The sequence below is a fragment of the Canis lupus genome, chromosome 10, assembly GCF_048164855.1.
Source record: "Canis lupus baileyi chromosome 10, mCanLup2.hap1, whole genome shotgun sequence".
Classification (NCBI taxonomy): domain Eukaryota; kingdom Metazoa; phylum Chordata; class Mammalia; order Carnivora; family Canidae; genus Canis; species Canis lupus.
Genome location: NC_132847.1, coordinates 58,897,724 through 58,919,035, shown reverse-complemented (window position 1 = coordinate 58,919,035; position 21,312 = coordinate 58,897,724). Strand labels below are relative to the sequence as shown.

The 21,312-nt window shown below is 35.6% G+C and overlaps 1 protein-coding gene across 10 annotated transcripts in view; it reads right to left on the bottom strand.

The window, feature by feature from the left end:
• Nucleotides 1–21,312, bottom strand: part of INVS (inversin) — a 156,281-nt gene that overhangs the window by 95,651 nt on the left and 39,318 nt on the right. Inside the window, exon 1 of one of the 10 annotated variants that reach the window (XM_072842099.1) lies at nt 9,039–9,060. The exons of the other annotated variants lie outside the window; for them this stretch is intronic. The gene's annotated coding sequence lies outside the window, so the exon portion shown is untranslated. Of the gene's footprint in view, nt 1–9,038; nt 9,061–21,312 lie in introns of those variants that run through there. 10 annotated transcript variants of the gene reach the window in all.

Here is a 21,312-nt window from a genome sequence, read left to right as displayed (position 1 = left end):
AAAGGTGAGGGAGGCCTCGACAGATGATGAAAGGTACCAAACCAAGCGGTTTGGACTTTACCCTCTGGGTTTCTGAAGCAGTCCTAAAGGATTTAAGTAAGGCAGATCACCCTCACATCTGAAATCAAATCACCGAATTTCTCCTAGACTCAGTTTCCTCCCATATTGAATAATGATCTAAAGCCTCCTCCAGTTTAATGTTCTTTGACTATGCTCCTAAGAAGCAGAAGATCCTCTACAAACAGCTATTCCAAACTCATTGTTTTTTTATTCAAGCTTAGTAACAACTTCATTTCTAATAAGTTCTATTTTTCCTGGCCACAGGCTAATAGTTTTTGAGTCAATTTCCTTTTTCCTTATACAAAATTAATTTTTCTAGCCTACTGAAGTTGAAGCTTTGGGGGATCCAGAAATGCTACCCCATGGGAGGCAGCATAGTATAATTAAATGAGAGTGTATTTTGGAACCAGTCAAATCTGGGTACTTCACTGGTTGTATTAACTGTAGCATGTTACTGCTCAAAACTTCAGATTTCCCATTGGTAAAAAAAGAACAAAACAACACATAGTGACCAGGTCACGGAAAATGCTCGATAAATATTGGTTTCTTTCTTAGGTACCATATTGTGCTCCTCTCATCCTAAAAGTGGTCTTTGTAAACAAAACATCTTTTATTTGACCATGTTTGTTTCAAAAATAGATAAATAAGAAAGCACTTGCTTCTTGCATTCTCATTGTCTGATGTCCATTATCATCTGCCCAACCTGTTCTCACTGATCCTGACCAGCCTTCTGAGTTACATTGCAAGTAGTTTTTAAAAAATCATATTTTAATATTAAATTCAAAAGTTAAATGCAACAAATCTTATTTACCTCCTGGTTCCTTTGAAGCACCCCAGGTCTTGTGGTAGGCTCTATCTTTAGTTTTCCAAGAATGTACCTTAGTTTTATTGATTCTAACATGCAGTTTAAAAAAATCAATTCATCTACTCAGCTAAGATATGTGCCTTGGGGGGGAACTGTTTCAAACAACTGATTGAATCCATCTGTTGCCTTTTCTACTTTGGTCCCACTCTATGAATGGGATTTCTTAAGACAGTGATAGAGACAAATGTGCAGATAAATGTAGAAATAAATCCAACTAAACTGAAAAATCTTTAATGAACCTATGCATTAAAGGTTTTAATCAAATGCAATAACTAGTAATCTGACTCAGTACCATTACCCGTTTTCAACATAGTAGCCAAGGTCCTCACAGTGATGATGTTTGAATTCAAATCTGTATCTTCTAGTCTCAAGTCCAGTCATCTCTTAAAAACCATATCACAATGCACCCTCTATCTGCAAATCAATCCCTGAACTTTGTACCACTCTTTACCTTTTTCCCACCATTCTAGACCTTTTCTCTTTAAAACTAAACTTTCTCTTTAAAATTTTTTAAAACTAAAACTAAAACTAAGAGTAACTTATTGGTAAAGAATAATGCCCTAGTTCAGTGGTAGGAGAAGGGAAGAAAGATCTAGAGATTGAAGGCTATTTTAGATGTACCACTTTATAACTGAGCTTAGATAGGTGTCCTGTTTGCCATAGCTTTATTTTTAATTCTAACCCAATAGTTTTTCTAATTTCAAGAATATCACAGTTCCTAAATCAATATTTTAGTATTTTGTGCAAGCCTTTTGTGGATCATTTGGAAATAAACAAACATCCATCATAGAAAGCCATTCCAAAATTATGAGATACATATTTTATATGCAATGAGAAATTTGGAAAATTATTCAAAATTGGGAAAAGAAAGTAAAAAAAAAAAATCACCTATAATTCCATTACCCTAAGCTTAACGTAAACTCTACTAGCATTTTGGCACAATCTTGTCCACTTCTTTTTAGCTTATTTAATATGGGAGGTGATATTTACAGTTTCCATCAAAATATACATCTAATTTTACATCTGGAAGAAGCCATGATTTTAAAAATAACTTCTGCCATGGTAAGAACTGATTTAGGTGGGGAGTGGTCAAAGGATGCTAATGGTGGTGAGCCAAAGTTTGAGGACTGCCAAGGTATTTACATAGTTTAAAATTAGCTCTCCACAAAGAGAGCTAATTATTACAAAGGAAAAAGGTAACTATATTGACGTCAAGTAACCTGGCAGCTGACACTTTATCCAAGTGATTCAACGTGAACATCACCAGTAATAGGACAAATCAGTGTCATGTTTTTTCTGATATGATGCACTGGAAAGAACACAACATCGCTTCTGTGGTATTCTTGCCAAAAGTGCATAAACTAAATCTAATTATGAGGAAACATCAGATACATCCAAAGTGGAAGACAATACAGCTTGCCTCTTAGAAAGCGTCAATGTCATGACATGCGCATGTGTGGTACTCACACACATGAGAAACTGTTGCAGATGAATGAAGACCAAAAAAGATGTAATAGAACGCAAGACTTGAGCCTGGGGGGTTTATATGGATGACATTATTGGGACATATAAGAAGGATCGGGGATTAGATAATAGTATTTCATGTTAATTGCTTGATTTTGCTAACTGAACTGTGGTGATATAATGCCCAAATTTTTAGGAAATATACACTAAAGATTCGGGGGCAAAGAAATATCATGTCTACAACTTACTTCAGATGGCTCAGAAACCAACATCTACACACACATACACATATGCGAGAGAGGAGGATAAAGCACATGTGGTTAAAAGTGCACATTTGGGGAATTTGGGTGAAGGGTACATTCTTGCAACTTTTCTGTTAACCTGAAATTATGCCAAAATATAAAGTGAGAAGAAAAAAGAAAAAAACTTTAGCAATTATTATAAAAGTAATAATATATTCATTAAAGAAATTTCAAAAATAGGGGTGCCTAGTTGGCTTAGTGTGTAGAGCATATGGCTCTTGATTTCAGGGTCATGAGTTCGAGGCCCATGCTGGGCATAGAGCTTACTTAGAAACTTAGAAAGAAGAAAAGAAAGAAAGAAAGAAAAGAAAGAAAAGAAAGAAAAGGAAGAAAAGAAAGAAAAAGAAAGAAAGAAAGAAAGAAATGAATTTCAAAAATCAAAAAAAGAGCAGAAAAACAATGTCCATCTTTCAATGCACAAACCTGAGGTAACCATGGTTTACATTTTCATATATCTATCAGGAGTGTTTCTCAGCCTCAGATTGCACTTAAAATGCTCCATAATCACGCCTTAGTTAATATTCACAATGCCCCTGTTGTGAAAGCCAGAATTACTGTTGCTTCATAGATGAGAAAACACAAATTCAGAAAGATTAAACTCTGGGCTTATTTTTAAAAGATTATCAGATAATATATATAGTAGAAAAAAATGTCAATAAATAGCTGGTTGCCTGTGACTCACAAACTGTTATTTAGTTTCCTGTAAAATAATAAGTTTGGAGGTGGTTTCTGGGATTCTTTTGAATACTGAAATGTTACAATTCAAACCTCTTCTATTATCACCAACATTTTCTTTTGTATACAGAATCTAGTGCCTGGTGCAGTGCCTCATACATAGCAGGCATTATATAAATATTTTTAAGTGAATAACAAATGCATTACAAATTATAAAATGGATAGTTCTGTTTGGAGGCTATGAAGCTAAATAATAAAGAGTGGTTTGTCAAGCAGAACATAATTATAATTGATTGTTATTATTGGTTACTTGTAATAGAAAACAATATAAAAGTAACTACTCATTTTAAAATAGAGATTAAAGTGAAGATATGTCAGCTTTTTTTTTAAAGATGGCACCTTTTGTAGGAATCTAAGAAATTTACTATGAAGTTTATTTCTGTATTACTCTTTGTTCAAGTATAATTCACCTTATTCGCATCAATAACCAATTTAACTGACTGTTTACAGACAGATGGAGAGACAAATGACAAATTAGTACTCCCCGGGTTTGTGGCATGGACATAAAAAGTGAATTTATTTTTCAAATACCTTTTATAGCCATAGCCTTGCAAGTAGAAGACATCTTATCTGGTTTACTATTGATCCAAATGACAAGGCTGAGCATCAGATTAAGGATATGTCAGAAACCTGAAGGAAGGCTACCAACAGATGCGGCAGGATGGTAGCTTCTTTCAAAATGATCTATTAAGGCGACGGTGTTTACAAAGGCAGTTGAGAAAACACAGCACAATATACTGGGTTGTATCAAGGAACCAGCAGAGCACTCATAAAAACTTCTAATACTAATGTGAACCCCCATACACCATACATGATACATGTTTATTTCCAAAAATAAAAACTATGCACAGATTTTTGATGACAAAATATCGTGCTTTTTCTTCACTTACATCCTTTTCCTATTGCCATAGGTTCTTTCTTGACAAACAATGGCATTTCTAGGAGATGATACCTGTTTTAAGAAAATGGGAGATACTATCTAATTTAAATTGTTTGTCAACCAGAAACAGTCAAGTCAAGCACAATTCAAGAATTTAATTCTAAGATATCTTTGGTGATAGTGAAATATGACTTAGCTAAGTGTCATAATGACCGAAAAATATCATGCCAAAATGGAGTCCTGAAAAATAAAAATTCTAAAAGTGTTTCATATATATATATATATATATATATATATATATATATATATATATATAGTACAATATTTTTTCGTAAAAGAAATGTCCTGGGGATAAAATACCACCATGCTAAAAAAGAAATGTAGCAAAACAAAAAAAGAAACCTGATCAGAGGTGGGAAAATCTGTCTTTTGTGATCACCTTGGGATTAGCACTTCTTTAAGGAAGATCCATTACTTTCTAGACTAGAATGAATTGAAGAATTTTGTGAGAATCATGGGAATAGAAAAAGCTTCAGAAAATTCCCCTTTCAGATGGCTTTAGACAGACTTGAACTGGTTTTTCAAAAACCAGAGTGCTCTAACCAATTTCAAGAGATCAACGTTTGACATTGTTATAGACTAAAGGGAGAGTGAGCGGTGGTCTAAAACTATTTAAAACATCAGCAAACCACTCAACTTTTTAGTTTGTCTTTTGTAGCAATGATAAAATCTGTAGCAATGATGAAATTTGTTTTTATTTATCACCAGTTTAAAAAGTAGTAAATATAAGTTTAGCTGCATTGTCATTATTAAATGTTGCAGATTTTATTTTTAAATAATCTCTATACCCAACATGGGGCTCGAAGTTACAACCCCATGATCAAGAGTTTCGTGCTCTACCGACTGAGCCAGCCAGGAGCCCCAAGACATTGTTCTTAGAGGTGATGAGTAAACAACTTTCAAATTTCCAAAGTGTTTTACTGGTCACCAGTTTCTTAAGATGTTATTAGCTTATGCTTTAAAAAAGTATATATTGTGATCAAAAAATAAAAGTCTCCACCGTATGACTTCTCAGAGCCTTTGAGATGCTAACATGCATTGTCAATTTCCAAGAAGGAACATGCAATATTTCCCAAACTTATTTGGCCAGGGGACCCATTTTCACACATTTCATGAGAACATTGTTCTAAGGAAGGAGCTTTGGGAAATGCTGCACAGAATGATTTTCAAAGTCCTTTTAAGCTTTTGTAATTTTTATTGTGTGTATATGTGTGTGTGTGTGTTGTAAGCAACAAAAAGCTGCTTAATACCTAACCTAGGGATGCCTGAGTGGCTCAGTGGTTGAGTGTCCGCCTTTGGCTCAGGGCGTGATCCTGGAGTCCTGGGATTGAGTCCTACATTGGGCTTCCTGCATGGAGCCTGCTCCTCCCTCTGCCTATGTCTCTGCCTCTCTCTCTCTGTTTCTCATGAATAAATAAATAAAATCTTAAAAAAAATACCTAACTTAATATTTCTTGGATAAAATAAACTTGGGTTAAAAATGCTTGAAAAAAATTCTCACAAAACAAGCTAGGTTAATAGCTAATCTAAAACATGGAGGGAGTGCCTGGGTGGCTCAGTCAGTTAAGTGTCTGCCTTGGCTCAGGCCATGATCCCAGAGTGTTGAGATTGAATCCTGCATCAGGCTCCCAGCTTAGAGGGGAGTCTGCTTCTCCCCCTCCCTCTGCCCTTCCCCTGACTCATGGTCCCTCCCCGTCTTCCTTTCTAATATATACATAAAATAGTAAAAAACAAAAAACAAACAACAACAACAACAACAAAAAACCAACAAAAAAAACATTGAGAACAAATGCCAGAAAATGTGGCAGAAGAACACAATTACAAAAAAATTACAAAAACCCAAATATACCTGTAGCCAGGATTCTTTTTTTTTAAGATCATTTATTTATTTATGAGAGAGAGAGAGAGAGAGAGAGAGAGAGGCAGAGACACAGGCAGAGGTAGAAGCAGGCTCCATGTGGGCAGCCTAATGTGGGACAGGATCCCAGGTCTCTAGGACCACACCCTGAACTGAAGGCAGTGCTAAACCGCCCTGTATTTTAATCAGCCTTTTTAATCTTTTTAAATCAAGCCTCCTTTCAACCTCCCTTATCAAGAGTACCCAGTATATGCTTCACAATGGCTAACCAAATGGCATAGGTGCCAAACATCAAATACATATCAGACCTTATATTTTGCACCATTAGAGATACAATTTGCCTATAGCTATGGTGAAATGCCTATCTTATTACCCCCCATGTGCTTTGCATTCAGCCTTTTTGAGCATAACACATTACTTTTATGCTCAAACTTCCAATCACATCCTTAACTCTCCTTTGCCAGTAGATAAGAGATATTGCTCTGGTTAGAACCAGGTGACAGTAAAAGCACAGAGCTTCCAAGTGCAGTCATGCAAATCTGAGGAGGATTTCTGGTAGCCCACAATAAATCTAGTTAGTCCAAGGAGACTAGATTTATGAATGAATCTGTTCAGTAATAGAGCCAAGTTCAAAACGACTCTGCTGACCCAAAAGTAGGATAGTCAATGGAAAGGACAAAACTTTGGAGATGCAGCAATTTCTTTAACTCTGAAGGCCACCGAAATGAGTAAGCAATGTGAAGCTACAGTGAAAAACCGAAAGATTTAAGCTATAGACAAGTTCCATGGGTGATAGAAAGGGAAGAGAGAAAGAGAGAGGAAGTGAAGAAAAGAGGAAGGAAAAAAATTAGAATTAGATAGGAAAGAAAGAAATTTGTATGATGGAAACTCTAATATACCTCATTCTTTTCTGTAATTTCCTCAGTTTCTAAAAAAAAAAAAAAAAAAAAAAATGCCATGGCCATTCTGCCTTTCAAGCTTTGTTCACTCTATTCTTTCTGCCTTAAATTCTATCCCCCATTCCCATTCCTTGTCTAAGTTTGGCCATTTCATTACAGCATACCTGAAATTTCAATTCCACTGTATTAGGCAGGTTTAGTACAGGAAACAGCAGCTATTTTAGGCATTCTGGGCAGAAAGAATTTTATTTAATTAATTAATTAATTAATTAATTAATTTATTTATTTATTTATTATTTTTTATTTATTTATTTTTGAAAGAATTTTAATATAGAGAATTATATGCTTATAATCAGAAGCACTCTAACTAGGCTTTGAGGAATGACTATCTGAACAATGCAAAGTCACCGCTGTGACTACAGTATTAAGTTCAATTCAGGTCTGTAGTTGAGTCAGGAAGTTAGAATAAAAAAAGCTGCTGTAATAATTGTCTCTCAACACCTAGGTGGAAGAAAAATAGACACCAGAATGGTCCATAAACCTCCCTTGATGATTGTTCCCACCTGTGAAGCACTTATAGCCTGGCCTCCTTATAAGGGACATTCAGCATACTAATACTGTCTTGTAAGATTAACACCCTCTTCAAGTATTGGCCCATCCTCCTTATCTTGGGTATAATACCCTTGCAGCAAGAATCAGTGTATATCTCTAGTCTCTTCCTTTTCTGATTGTTATAGCTCACTTCCTTTGGATAGTTGTACAAAGCATTAATAAATTGCTAATTACAATCAGATAATGCCTTTGCAGACCATACCTTTCCAGTTTAGTGTAAAGGAATATAAGCCCAAGACTTCCACAGTAATTATGATTTTCAGCCTTGTATCTTATTGTGGGATGAAAGATTAAAAACCTATTGTAGAAAATTAAGGCTCTAATTAGCATGTGGTTGAGATTTCTTTTTTCCTTTGTAAATGGAAAGGGGAAGGATAAAATGACTTGGTAGAACAAATGGACACATTTTTGTTACCCCTAAAATTCACTCTCTACCCTTGACCAAAGGTAAGTTGCTTTTATCTTTTACTTTTTTGGAGATGATTCTCCGTAGTGTGTCTACATATTTAGTAACTTGGACACATTTTCAAGGATGTCTGGATAGCAAGTGGCCTTCAAAGCTAGAGATATTATCTCCCTTCAGGTTGAAGGATAGATTTGCTTGCTGACCAGGATAATAAAGAGACGACTCCCTTAGTGGCAAAGGTTGGGCCTGTTTGCCTCAAGTCCTGATGTAAGATCAGGGGTTTGCAAAGGTCAGATTTCCTCAGGTGTGACACAGACCTACTGTCTCTGCAGAATCTACCTGGACCTGTCTCCACATCACCCCTACAGGACTTGGGGGCAAGGAGAACCAATACAAACCTATAAAGTTCATGCTCCCTGATGTACCGTGAGTACTATACCATCTAAATAAATTGGGTCTGTGGTCTTATTATCAGCTGAATTCATGTGGCAAGCCAAACTAATAGCTGCAACAGCTTGGCTGCTTGACAATATTGTCTTTTCGGTGAATACTCATCAACTTTTGACAATAAATGAGTGAATGAAATCTGGCTGTAGCATGGAGAATGGTTTGAAGAGAAAAAGACTTGAATCAGGAAGACTGATTAGCTAGTTCAGTTGTTTAGAAAATAGATATGGTAGACTGGATTAGAATAATGGAAGTTATTCCAAAAAGAGCCAGAGAGGGAGGCCTCAACTATGCATATAGACCCCTCTAAAATCCTCAGCTAACCCCTGGATTGCAATATGTGGGCAGACTCCAAGAAATCTGTAGAAACCACCAAATGGAAGGCTGCAAAGCTGATAAGAGAGCTACTACCCAACATAGAGGAGATAGAAATTAGAGTTTGAGTCTCACCTCAAGGACTTATTACACCTCTCAGGCTTTTCATTGAAATCTCCAAAGAGACATTCCTTAAAAGTACAGACTATGAAAAAAAAAAAAAAAAAGTACAGACTATGAACCAGGTCTAACATATTCAACTAAAGACTATGAAAAAACTGAAACATTAAACAACTTCACTGTGATTTACCAGTTTTAATTGCCTGATAAAACAACAACAAAAAGTCAACATTCTTGAGAGGAAGGTAACAAAATGAAGATTCCCTACAATACATGATATAAAGTTCTGAATGTACAATAAGAAATGACTACACATAAGAAAAGAACAACAGAATAGGACTCAGTGATAAGAGAAAAAACAATCAATACTAGGGCACCTGGGTGGTTCAGTCAGTTAAGTGTCCAACTCTTGATTTTAGCTCAGGTCATGATCCCATGTGTCATGGAATCGAACCCTGAATTGGGCTCCACAGGGCGTCTGTTTGAAGAATCTCTCCCTTTGTCCCTCCCCCCACTCACACTGTCTCTTTCCCTCTGTCTCTAAAATAAATAAATAAATCTTCAAAAAAATAAAATAAAAAGAATCAAGTAAAATTCTAGAGCTGGAAAATACATCTGAAATGTAAAAATCATAAAATGCTTTTAATATTAGCCTAGATAGCAAAGAAAAGGGCCAGTTAATTTCAACACAGATCATAGATACTATCTAATTTGAAGAATAAAAGCAAAGGAATTTTTAAAAAATCAGTAGAGTTTTAATGACCTATATAGGACAATGTAGAAAAATATAACATATATGTAGTTGTCCCAGGTGGAGAAGAGAGAATGAGACAAAGTATTTGAGAAATAATTACTGAAATTTAGTTAAAATAATCTACTTTTAGATCCAAGAATCTCAGCCCAAGCATAGTTAATACAAGAAGACTACTGCTAGGCACATAATAGGCAAACTGCTAAAAACCAAAATTAAAAGGAAAATACTGAAAGAAATTAGAATGATAACAACTATCACACACATGAGAACAAGAGGAATGATGGTAGATCAGAAACAATGGAGGCCAGAAGACAATGGAATGACATATTTAACTTGTGTTTTATGAGAAATAGCATAATACTCCAATGTGATAAGTTAAGAATGCATAAAGTCAACCCTAGAGCAACCCCTTAAAAATAATACATAGATATGGGGCACCTGGGTGGCTCAGCCTGTTAAATGTTTGACTCTTGAGTTTTGGCTCTGGTAGTGATTTCAGTTTCATGAGTCTGAGCCCCAGGTCAGGCTGTGCACTGGGTGTGGAGCCTGCCTAAGACTCTCTCTCTCCCTTTTCCTCTACCCCTCCCCCCTCCCTCTCTAAAAAAATAAAAAATAAAAAAAATAAAAAGCCAAACCCATAGATATAGCTAAAAATCCAATAAAGGAACTAAAATGAAATATTAAAAAATATTTGATTCCAAAAAAGTACAAGAAAACAGATTGAGAGGAAGAAAAACAGATGGCTCAAACATAAAATGAAAATAATAAAATGGAAGACTGAAATTCAGCCATATCAATAATTCATTAAATGTAAATGGACTAACATTCCAACTAAAATGTAGATATTATGTGACTAGATTAAGAAAAAGCAAGAATCAACTTTGTACTGTCTACAAGCAGTGCACTTTAAATATAAGACACAAATAAGTTGAAAGGAATAGGATGGAAAAACTTATGCCTGGAACAATAATCATAAAAAAGTTGGAGTGGCTACTTTAATATCAGATAAAGTATACAATAAGATACTTATATACATAGTTTCAAACTATACATAGTTTCAAAGTATCTCCCCACAAAATATTTATGAATGACAAAGATGAAAGAGTATCTCTATGGTGGAGAAAAGCAAACCCTACTTTAACTAACAGAGCAAGTGAACATCATCAGGAATGGGAAAAAAAAAAATTGTGTGTTCCCCAGTAGGATTCAATGAGAAGAACACAGCACCATTTCTATAATATCTCTGTTGAGAAGAATAATATAAGTCTAACAATGAGAACATATCTAACATGTCCAAATTGAGGAATATTGCATAAAATATCTAGCCACGAATCTTCAAATGTATCAACACCATTAAAGTTGAGAAAAGATTAGGAATTTTTCCATATTGAAGGAAATTAAAGAAACTGGACAACTACATGCAATGTGTGATTCTGAACCTAATCTTTAAGGGTATTATTGGGATAACAGAATCTGAAATTTTGAGGGTAGTACCCTATCAAATGTTAATTACCTAATTTTGATGTTTATATAATGATAATACTGAGGAATGTCCTTGTTTTTTTAAAAAAATACACAAAAAAATACTTGGAAGTGGTGAGGTATCAAGTTAGCAATTCACTCTCAAATGGTTCAGGAAAATAAAAGTTTATTGTACTATACTTGCAATTTTTCTGTAAGTGTGACACATTTCCAAAAAATTATTAAAGCTAATCTGTACATAAAGGATTTGAACACCACTGTCAATAACATTTGCTTAATATTTTATAGAACACTACACCCAACAACTGCAGAATACAATTGCACATGAAATGTTGACAGAACAGAACATATCCTGGGCTGAAAAATGTCTTAACAATTTGAAAAAAATTGAAATCTTATAACATATTCATCACAACACAGTAAAATTAGTACAATATCTATAGAAAAGCTCAAAATATTTGGAAATTAGATAGCATTTTTTAAAAAAAGTAAATAAAAATAATCTTTGGTTTAGAGAAAAAATCATCATGGAAATGAGAAAATATTTCATATTTAAGGATAACAAAAATATAAAATATCAAAACTGTGAGTTGTAGTTAAAGCAGTAGTTGGGGAAATTTCATAGCCTTAAAATAATTATATTTATATATTTAATTAAAGTATACAAATGCATGCTTAGGTAATTATATATAACATATTATATATAAATGTATGATAATATTTTACAATTATTATTCTATAAAATCACTAACCTAAGATTCCAGTATTAAAAGTTAGAAAAAGATGAAAAATTAAACCCAAAGTAGGGAAAGGTTAGGAAAAATGAAAAGAAGTAATTGCAATAGGAACTGACAGATAATGGAGAAACAGAACCAAAGTTGGTTCTTTTGAAAGATTAACAAAATTAATGTCTACAAGGCTGATCCGGGAAGGAAAAACAGAAAAACTCTACAAGTTACTAACATCAGCTATATTCATGTTCTAGTGCTGTAGTAACAAATTATAACAAATTTAGGGACTTAAAATGATACATATTTACATTACAGTTCTGTAGGTCAGAAGTCTAACAAGGGTCTCACAGGACTAAAATTCAAGTATAGGAGACAGGGCTGCATTTCTTCTAGAAACTGCTTTCTTTTTCTCACTTCTAAAGCTGCCCATACTCCTTAGGATCTGGCCTCCTTCTAGCTACCAATCTCCTCACTCCAAGTTTCTGTCATCACATCCTCTCTGCTGAGGCTCCTGCCTTCCTCTTTCCCTTGCAAGGACCCTTTTGATTGTATTGGCCCCACCTGAATAACCCAGGATGACTTTCCAATATCAAAAATATTAACAGGGCACCTGGCTGGTTGAGCCTACCCTTGGTTTCAGCTCAGGTCATGATCTCATGGGTTGTGGGACTGAGTTCCGCATGGGGCTCCGCGCTCAGCATGGAGTCTGCTAGAGATTCTCTTCCTCTGTCCCTCTTCCCACTTGCATAAGCTCTCTCTCTAAAATAATCTCTAAAAAGATGTATTAACTTAATTACATTTGCCAAGTCCTTTCTGTCACCTAAGGTAACATATTCACAGAATCTGAAGATTACAAAATAGAGGATTTGGGGAGCCAAATCCTGTCTACCATATGAGGAATGAAAGAGAGGATATTATTACAAATATTTAAAGGATAATAAGGAAAAAGATAGAACTGCCTTCCAATAAATATGACTACTTAGATGAAATGGACAAATCACTGAAAAAAAAACAATGTACCAAAATGGACGTAAGAAGAAATATAAAATCTGAATATCCTAGGTCTATTAAAGAAATTCAATTTGTTATCAAAAAACCACCTGGGTGGTTCAGTTGGTTAAGCATTTGACTGGATCACAGTTTAGGTCTTGATCTCAGGGTTGAGAGTTCAAGCTCCACATTGGGTTCTATGCCCAACTTTAAAATCAAACAAGCAAATAAACAAACCACTTCTCATCAAAATTAGGAAGTTAAAAACCATGAGGTCTAAGTGGGTTTACTGGCAAATTCTATACAAAATTTAATAAGGAAATAACACCAATCTTACACAAGTTTTCAAATAGAAGAGAATGAAACAATTCCCAACTTATTTTATAAAGCCTACATAATCTTGATGCCAAAACCTGACGACATCAGAAGAAAAAAAAACCCCAACTAAACTGTAGATCAAAATTCTTTAACACTGCTACATAATTCCTCAAAATATTAGCAAATTAAATTGAGCAATATATAAAAAGCATAATACTTAATGCTTTATTAAGGACTTAGTCCTTAATTCCTGGAATGCAAAGTTGATTTCACACCTAAAAATCAATTGATGTAATGAGCAAAACTGATTAAATAAAGAGAAAAATCATATGATCATCCCAACAGCTGTAGAAAATGCATTTGACAGTGTTCAACACCCACTCTTGGTAATACATTCTCAGCAAACTAGAATCAAAAGAACATTTTCCTCATCAGTGTACCAATTGTCAATTATCTGACTTCCAACTTCAAATCAACTCTTCTTTACCCTGATTTGTGATGCTGGAGATAGTAACCATTTCTCCTTTCCAGATGCCACAAAATTTGGCTTTATCAGAAGGTACAGCGGGAATACTGTTTCCATCTGGCAATTTCCATTCAGCCTGAAGAACTTCCTTTAGTTTTCCTTATAATGGCGGTTTGTTTGAGATAAATTCTCTTAGTTTTATTTGTCCTTCTTTTAGTTTCACTATAGAAGGACAGTTTTACTACATAGAGAATAGTAGGTTGATAATGTTAGCACTTTAAACCTGTCATTCTACTGTCTTCTTGTGTCTGTTGTTTTTGAGAAGTACGCAGTCATCTGAATTCATGGTTTATCATATTAGATTCTGTCTTTTTCCTTGGCTGCCTTCAAGATTTTCTCTTTATCTTTGGTTTTCAATGATTTGACTATGGCATTTCTAGGCAGAGTTTTCTGTCTCTTTTCAGTGATCACCAAGCCTCTTGAATCTTTAAATTTATGTCTTCCCCAAGTTTGGGAAATTTTTGGTCATCGTTTTCTCATGTTTTTCTGTTCCACCCTCTTTTCTCTCCTGATAATCTCACTGCAAGTATGTGAGATCTTTCAGTGTTGTCTCACAAATCAGTGAGATACTCTTTTTTCCCCCATTTAAGAACACATTGTTCTCTATTTTGGGGTTGGATAATTTCTTGTAGTCTATCTTCAAAGTTCATTCATTCTTTTGTCATCTCCAATCCATCAGTAACTTCTTCCAGTAAAATTTTTATTTAGACAGTATATTTTTCAGCTCTAGAATTTCCATTTAGTTCTTTTTTTTTATACTTTCTATTTTTCTGTGAGATTTTTGAATGGGTTTATTCAATAAGAGCATATTTCTCTTTGCATCTTTGAGCAGAGTTAAAATAGCTGCTTAAAAATCCTTGTCTGCTAAATATAACATCTGGATCAACTTGAACATTGTTCTCCAAGGTTTCCTTCTGAGTATGCATCACAAGTTCCCTGATTGTCCACATGTCCAATAATTTCAAATAATATTTTGGACATTGTAAATGAGAGTCTGAATTCTGTGTATGACATTGAAGAGTAGTTTTTGTTTTAGCAGGTACTTAATTTGGCTGAGCTCAAATTCCAAACTTTGTTTCTCCTGCATTGGAAGGCAGCAGCTAAAATATCTGATGAGTTATTTTAGTCTTAGCTTGCCTTCCTGAAGTTTTCCCCGTGTATGTTTAGGTAACAGATCAGCCAGAGATTTTGGCAATTTATATGTAGAATTTGGAGCTTCCCTACCATGAGACCCTCTATTTGAGAGTCATTCTCTTGACTTTCACCCATTGCCCAAAATGTTGTTCTCTGATCTCTCAACTAGTAAAAATACAGCTATCTCTTTAATTTTCCTTCCCCTTGAAAACTGACTAGGCCCTATCATAAAAGCAGAAACTCATTCACTGCCATTCTTTCCTTTTTCCAAGAGTTGATTCCTCCTTTATTTCTGCCTGTTTCTGGTTACTCTTCAGGTTTTCCAGATCACTTTTTCTATATTTTGCCCAGAGTTTTAAAATGCTATTTGTGGGACAGTTGATCCAGTATGACCTAGTCCATCATTACCAAAAGGCACTGTTATTTTTAAAAAGCTCTCTAGATAGTTAAGAACCACTGTACTAATCCCAGTGATGGAAGAAGTATTTAGGTAGTGTTAGCCATCCTCATAAGTACCACTTGACTATGTGTCTATTTTGGAACCATGTTGCCAATAGCTGTCCTTTATTAGAGACTAACTATAATCTTTTACACCATTCAACATTCTCTCCTGTTGAGTCCTATAACCGGCTGGGTAACAAAATACATTCTCTCAGAGTTGTCCTGGTGCATGTAAGTGAGACCAGTATAAAGCTTCTGTTCTTTCTCACTATTAATCAAATGCTATACTTCATTAATAAATCCTAAAGTCAGGGTAATAAAAGGATTTGTAGAATGAGTCATATTTTTAACATCTCTGCAGAACCGAAAATGAGGGAATAATTTGATTCAAAAATGTGGGATATTAAACTAGATTCAGAGCTAATTCTGACAATACTAGCACAAGAATTCACTGTTTCATACCCTCAAACACAGAAATATTTACTTAGTGCCTATTATTTATATTTGTACTTAGCACTGAATTACAAGGGGATACAAAAATAAACAAAAATAAACTCTCTTACTCTTCGAGTTCACAGAATACGAAGAGTGGATTTGTTCATAAGTAACCATAATATAAGGTAAGTGCTAAGATCCATAAGAGAGAATCTAATGGTATTCTCAGAACTGTTACCTGATTGTCTTGATCACTGCCTCTTACTTTCAGCTATAAAATGACTCATTTGATCTGCATGAATACATTTTTTTCTCCACCCAAAGTACCTATCATTTTCAGATCCAAATCAGGGCTCTTTAGAATATATGGCCTTTAAGAGAATCAAAGGGTTCCTTCAAATAAATTCCTTTTGAATTAATTAATTTATTTACTGCCTGTAAGAACCTTTTTGAGTTAAGAATTGTCACACATTTAAAGAATAGGAAATAGAAACCCAGAATGTTTATGCTTAAAACTTGCCCCAAATCACTGTTAGAAAGAAGCAGAATCTGTCATGAATCTAGCTCTTCTGACTTCCAAGTCTACTCCATTGCTTTTGTCACTTACAGGTCAGGGAAAAAAGAAGTAGATTCATGGAGAAGTTTATAGAAGGTCAAATGGACCAACAAAGTCAAAGACAAGGCCTCAGGAAAAGTATTTGAATTTGATAATCAGAAAGTCATTGGTGAGTTAGCTGCATATCCCTTTCTTTCAGCCTGATATAATCAATTTTCACATTTTAAATCTAACCTCTCAATAAAAATTCAAATCTACTCACTGTTATCCATGTAGGGCCCTTTGTGGTTTAGCCCCATTTTACTTGTCCAATATCAATTATTTTTCCATATTTTCTACCTCATATTCAACAATTCATACATATTAAACCATATATTCTTTCTCTCCCTGAGCAACACAAGGATACTCCAAGGTATTCTTGGAGTGGACTTTCCACCTCTTTCCCCTGTCATCTAGCACTGATGCTATCTGTTTAAGGAACCCATTCTAGGCCATAACACCTCAGTGTAGTTTAGGTGCCTCTCCTGATATCCCAAGGCTTACTCCTTTTCTAAGATTTAACACAAAAATACCATACCTTAATTACCATTTACCTTGTCTATTCTCCCCACTAAACTATGAATTCCTTGAGAACAGGATTATGCCCTCTATATGGTTATATTTCCAAAACTTAGCACATAGCTTTTACACAAATATTTGTTAAATGAATGAATGGTAAAGATTTTGAGGTGTTACAAAGCAACAAAATATTCTAATCTGACCTCAAGAGCAAAGACTTTGATTATGGGTCAAAGACAGTATGTTCTAATCAGAGATCCTAATGTGAATCTACCTATTTAGACACTGAACTTCTTTTGTCAGGATATCAAGTTTGTCTCTACCATTTCCTGTGAACAATTTAGCTTAAGAAAATGTGGTCAGGCACTTGAGTGGCTCAGTTGGTTAAGTCTGACTCTTAGTTTTGGCTTAGGTCAAGAACTCCTCGTTGTGGGATTGAGCCCTGCACTGGGCTCCTCGCTGAGCGTGGAATCTGCTTCAGATTCTTTCTCCCTCTCTCCGCCTCTCCCCCTGCTCATGCCCTCTTTCTCTAAAATAAATAAATAAATAAATAAATCTTAAAAAAGAAAAAAGAAAATGTAGTCATAATTATACTTTCAGTTATAGTTCTAGAAGAACTGCATGAAGTCTGAGAGATTTCTGCAACCTTGGATAGTTGTTTTAAAACTTTAAATTTTTCTTGCTTAGATCAAACAAAAGAAGTACTTTAGAAAACCACAATTCTAAATGCTTAGTCCGCAGCACTGAGACTTGTGCTAATCTTCAGTGTGGACTACAAAGTAAGATCATAGAATCTTCAAGCTAGCTGACAATAGGGAGAACTTAAAGAAATATTTGTAATGGTAATGAATCTCAGAATTTGAAGGGTGTGATGAGGTCACTGGGTTCATCCATCCAGTATCTAGTTTGTACAACCATTCAGTTCTTTTGGAGTACTTTTTTGAGTCATTTCAAATTGGTTGGCAGGGGTTTGAATGACTATATAAAGGAGACCATAGGGGTATAGAGATGGGCTGAATGCGTAATCCATAACCTAGGAGTGACTGTTCACACACTGTGGACATTACTGTCAATTCACCTTCATCCAAGGCCTTCATTAAAATATACTTACCTATATATACATAGATGATGCTTACAAATGCTCTCTGTACCGAGTATACTTTAAAAACATTTAAAACATTGTATATGATTTTGGATAACAGCAATGTAGTCACTTTAATTTGTAAGTAGAGAATGTACATATAAGGAAAATTTAAAATGTTGCTTATAACATTGTATTTAGCAATTATCATTGTTAACTTTGTTCCATAGAATTTAGTGGAATTTATTAATTTTTATTTCATTTTATTATTTTTTAAAGATTTTATTTATTTGTTCATGAGAAATACAGAGAGAGAGGGAGAAGCAGGCTCCATGCAGGGAGCCTGATGCGGCACTTGATCCCAGGATCCTGGGATCACGACCTGAGCCAAAGGCAGATGCTCAACCACTGAGCCACCTAGGTGCCCTGAATTTAGTGGAATTTAAAACCATACACTTAAAAAAATAAAACCATACCCTTGGCCATGGAGAGATGATATTAAGGGTTCTGTGCACTGGAGAATAAGTCAATTGATTTTTTCCTCAAATATCTTCTCCATTCATAGTGAAAATGATAGCTTTATACAGGAGTACATATAGAATAGCATAATTATGTGTGTGTGGGGGACTGGGAGATGAGATTTTGAGACTGAATCAGAGATGACAGCACTGGTATAATTTAAATCCAATCCTGTCACTTGTTCTAATTTGCTAAGGCAAAAAGAATAAAGTATTCCTTGGAGGAAACAACTTAGCCAATGTATAGTTCTTCTTTGGGTTGGTGCATGTAGGTAAGGATAAATGAAAGATTATGTTTTATAAGGAACCACATTTCTAAGTGGGTATGGGAGAAAAATATTGTCAAATATCCACACTTCATTATTAACTCATCTATCCTTTTAATTTAATGTCTTACTGATTTTTTTCTAATAATAATGTTCAAGATGCTTATCACTTGTTAATTCTGACAACTAAGGCCGTTTCTCCCCTACAGTTTCATTTTTAATCTCCATTTAAGTGTTTTACCTTCCAGCCTGACCAGAGACAAAAGGAACCAGTCTGGATCTGTACTGTGTGTGTATACGTGTGTGTTTTGCACATCCAGACTTGAAGATATCATTTAAAGTTACACAGATTTATTATCCAAAGGGATAGCTAATTAAATAAAGAAGGGGGCATATGTGAGCTGGGCTGACTTCAGGATCTGTTCCTTTGTATAAAAGGGCTTTCACATGCCTTCCTCCTCTATTCTGAAAGCACACGGTTCCTTCTTCCCTTCACCATGAATAAGGCCGACATTTGACAGCTTCACAAGGCTGACAGGGTTACCCAACAGCCCACCCTCCCTATTCTCAATCCAATTAGACCTCTAATCCTCCAGATGAAAGGCCCAACTGCTCACGTTCCTCATGACAACGACAGCTATTGATTATTTGTCACTGCAGCTAACACCTTCCCTGTCGAGGCTGCTCTGACAGAAGCAAACCTACCAAATTAGACAGCACTTTATCTGCCCTGGAGGCCAAATGGCACAACAAGTAAAGGCTAATAAATGGTATAAAAATGAACAAATCATAACATTATGACAGGCTGATCGTTGCCAGCAGCCTCTCAGCACAAGTGTGATGCTCTGTTAGACTTGCTCCTTCTCTTGCTCCTCTGCTCTAGCTCCAACTTTGACTGAATTAAAGGCCAGAACAATTAAGGCATTTGACCAGCAAAGATAAGCCAATTGAAGTATCACCAAGGGACATAACTGTCAATAACTGACTGCCATTTGTCAATACAAACATTCTGGAAATGCAAATGCTTAGGCCTCTGCTCTCCACCAGGCTGCACTGACTCGCTTTCCAAGAGACTCCGCTCAAATGGCCAGTCTGTGGCTATTTAGCCAGAAGGGGGCGAGGGGGCGGGGAAAGTGGGGGAGAAAAGGAGAAGAAAAATAAGAGTCCCAAGAGAGGAAGTATTCTATGAAGAATAAGCAGGAGTCACTGGGTAGGGGTTGAGGGTTGAATGAGAAAAAGAGAGCAAAGCAGAGATATTCTTCCTTAAAAATATATTCTAATATTCAACAACTGGAATGTCATCATATGTTTTTAGTCAAGAATACACACATAATGTGAGAAGTGCTAGACCACCTGGGAGGATTAATAAAGCTGTAACTTCAGAAGTAGACTCATTAATTTAACGAACATTTTTGAGCACCAAACGTGCACCAGGCACTGTTCTAGGCAATGAGGAGAAATAGTGGGGGAGAAGGGCCCCCAAATCCCCAGCTTCATGGAGTTCACATTCTAGTGGGGTAAGAGACAATAAGCAAGGCAAAGAAGTAGAACACATAGTATTTTAGACAGTGCTAAGTGCTAAGGAAACAAATAAAGCAGAGTAGAAGGAATAAAATGTGTGCAATGAAAGACAAACAGGTAGGATAGACAGGGAAGGCTTCACTGAAGCAGTGACTTTTAAGTAAGAACAGATGAACGTAAGGGAGTTTGAAGTACCTGTGTGGCTCAGTTGGTAGACAATGAAACTCTTGATCTCAGGGTCATGAGTTCCAGCCCCACATTGGGTGCAGAGCTGACTTAAAAAAAAGTAAGTGAGGGAATTCAACACAGAGATACCTACTGGAACAGCAGTTCTAGCAAAGAGAAAAGTAAATGCAAAAAAGAGCACTTTTTTCTTCTTAGAGGAACAGCACCAAGACCAGAGTGGGCTTAAGGCGAAAACACAAGGGTAAGATTAAAAATGAGGTCTTATAGGTAACTGGAGATTTAAACATATAGGTCTTTATAAGTCACAGGAAGTGCTTGGGCTTTAACTCTGAAATTAAACAAACAAACAAACCCTTGGAGAGTCTGGAGCAGAGACTGCCATGATTTGAGCTGAGTTTAAAAGGCTTATTCTGGCTCATGTCATGAGCACAGACTGCAGGGGGCAAGAGTGGAAGCTAAAAAGGCCAGTTAGGAGGCCACTACAAAAATCCAAACAAGGCTCCTACTTAATCCAATCCAAGATGTTGGTTGTTATGACCAGGGTAGTAGCAAAGCAGGTGTTCAGAAATGCGCAACTTTTAAAAAAAATTATTTATTTATTCATGATAGACACACACAGAGAGGCAGAGACATAGGCAGAGGGAGAAACAGGCTGCTTGCAGGGAGCCCGATGCAGTACTTGATCCCAGGACCCCAGGATCACGACCTGAGCCAAAGGCAGATGCTCAATGAATTTTAGTATGTAGCGTTTACAAGATTTGCTGATGGACATTAGCCTCACACAAGACAACA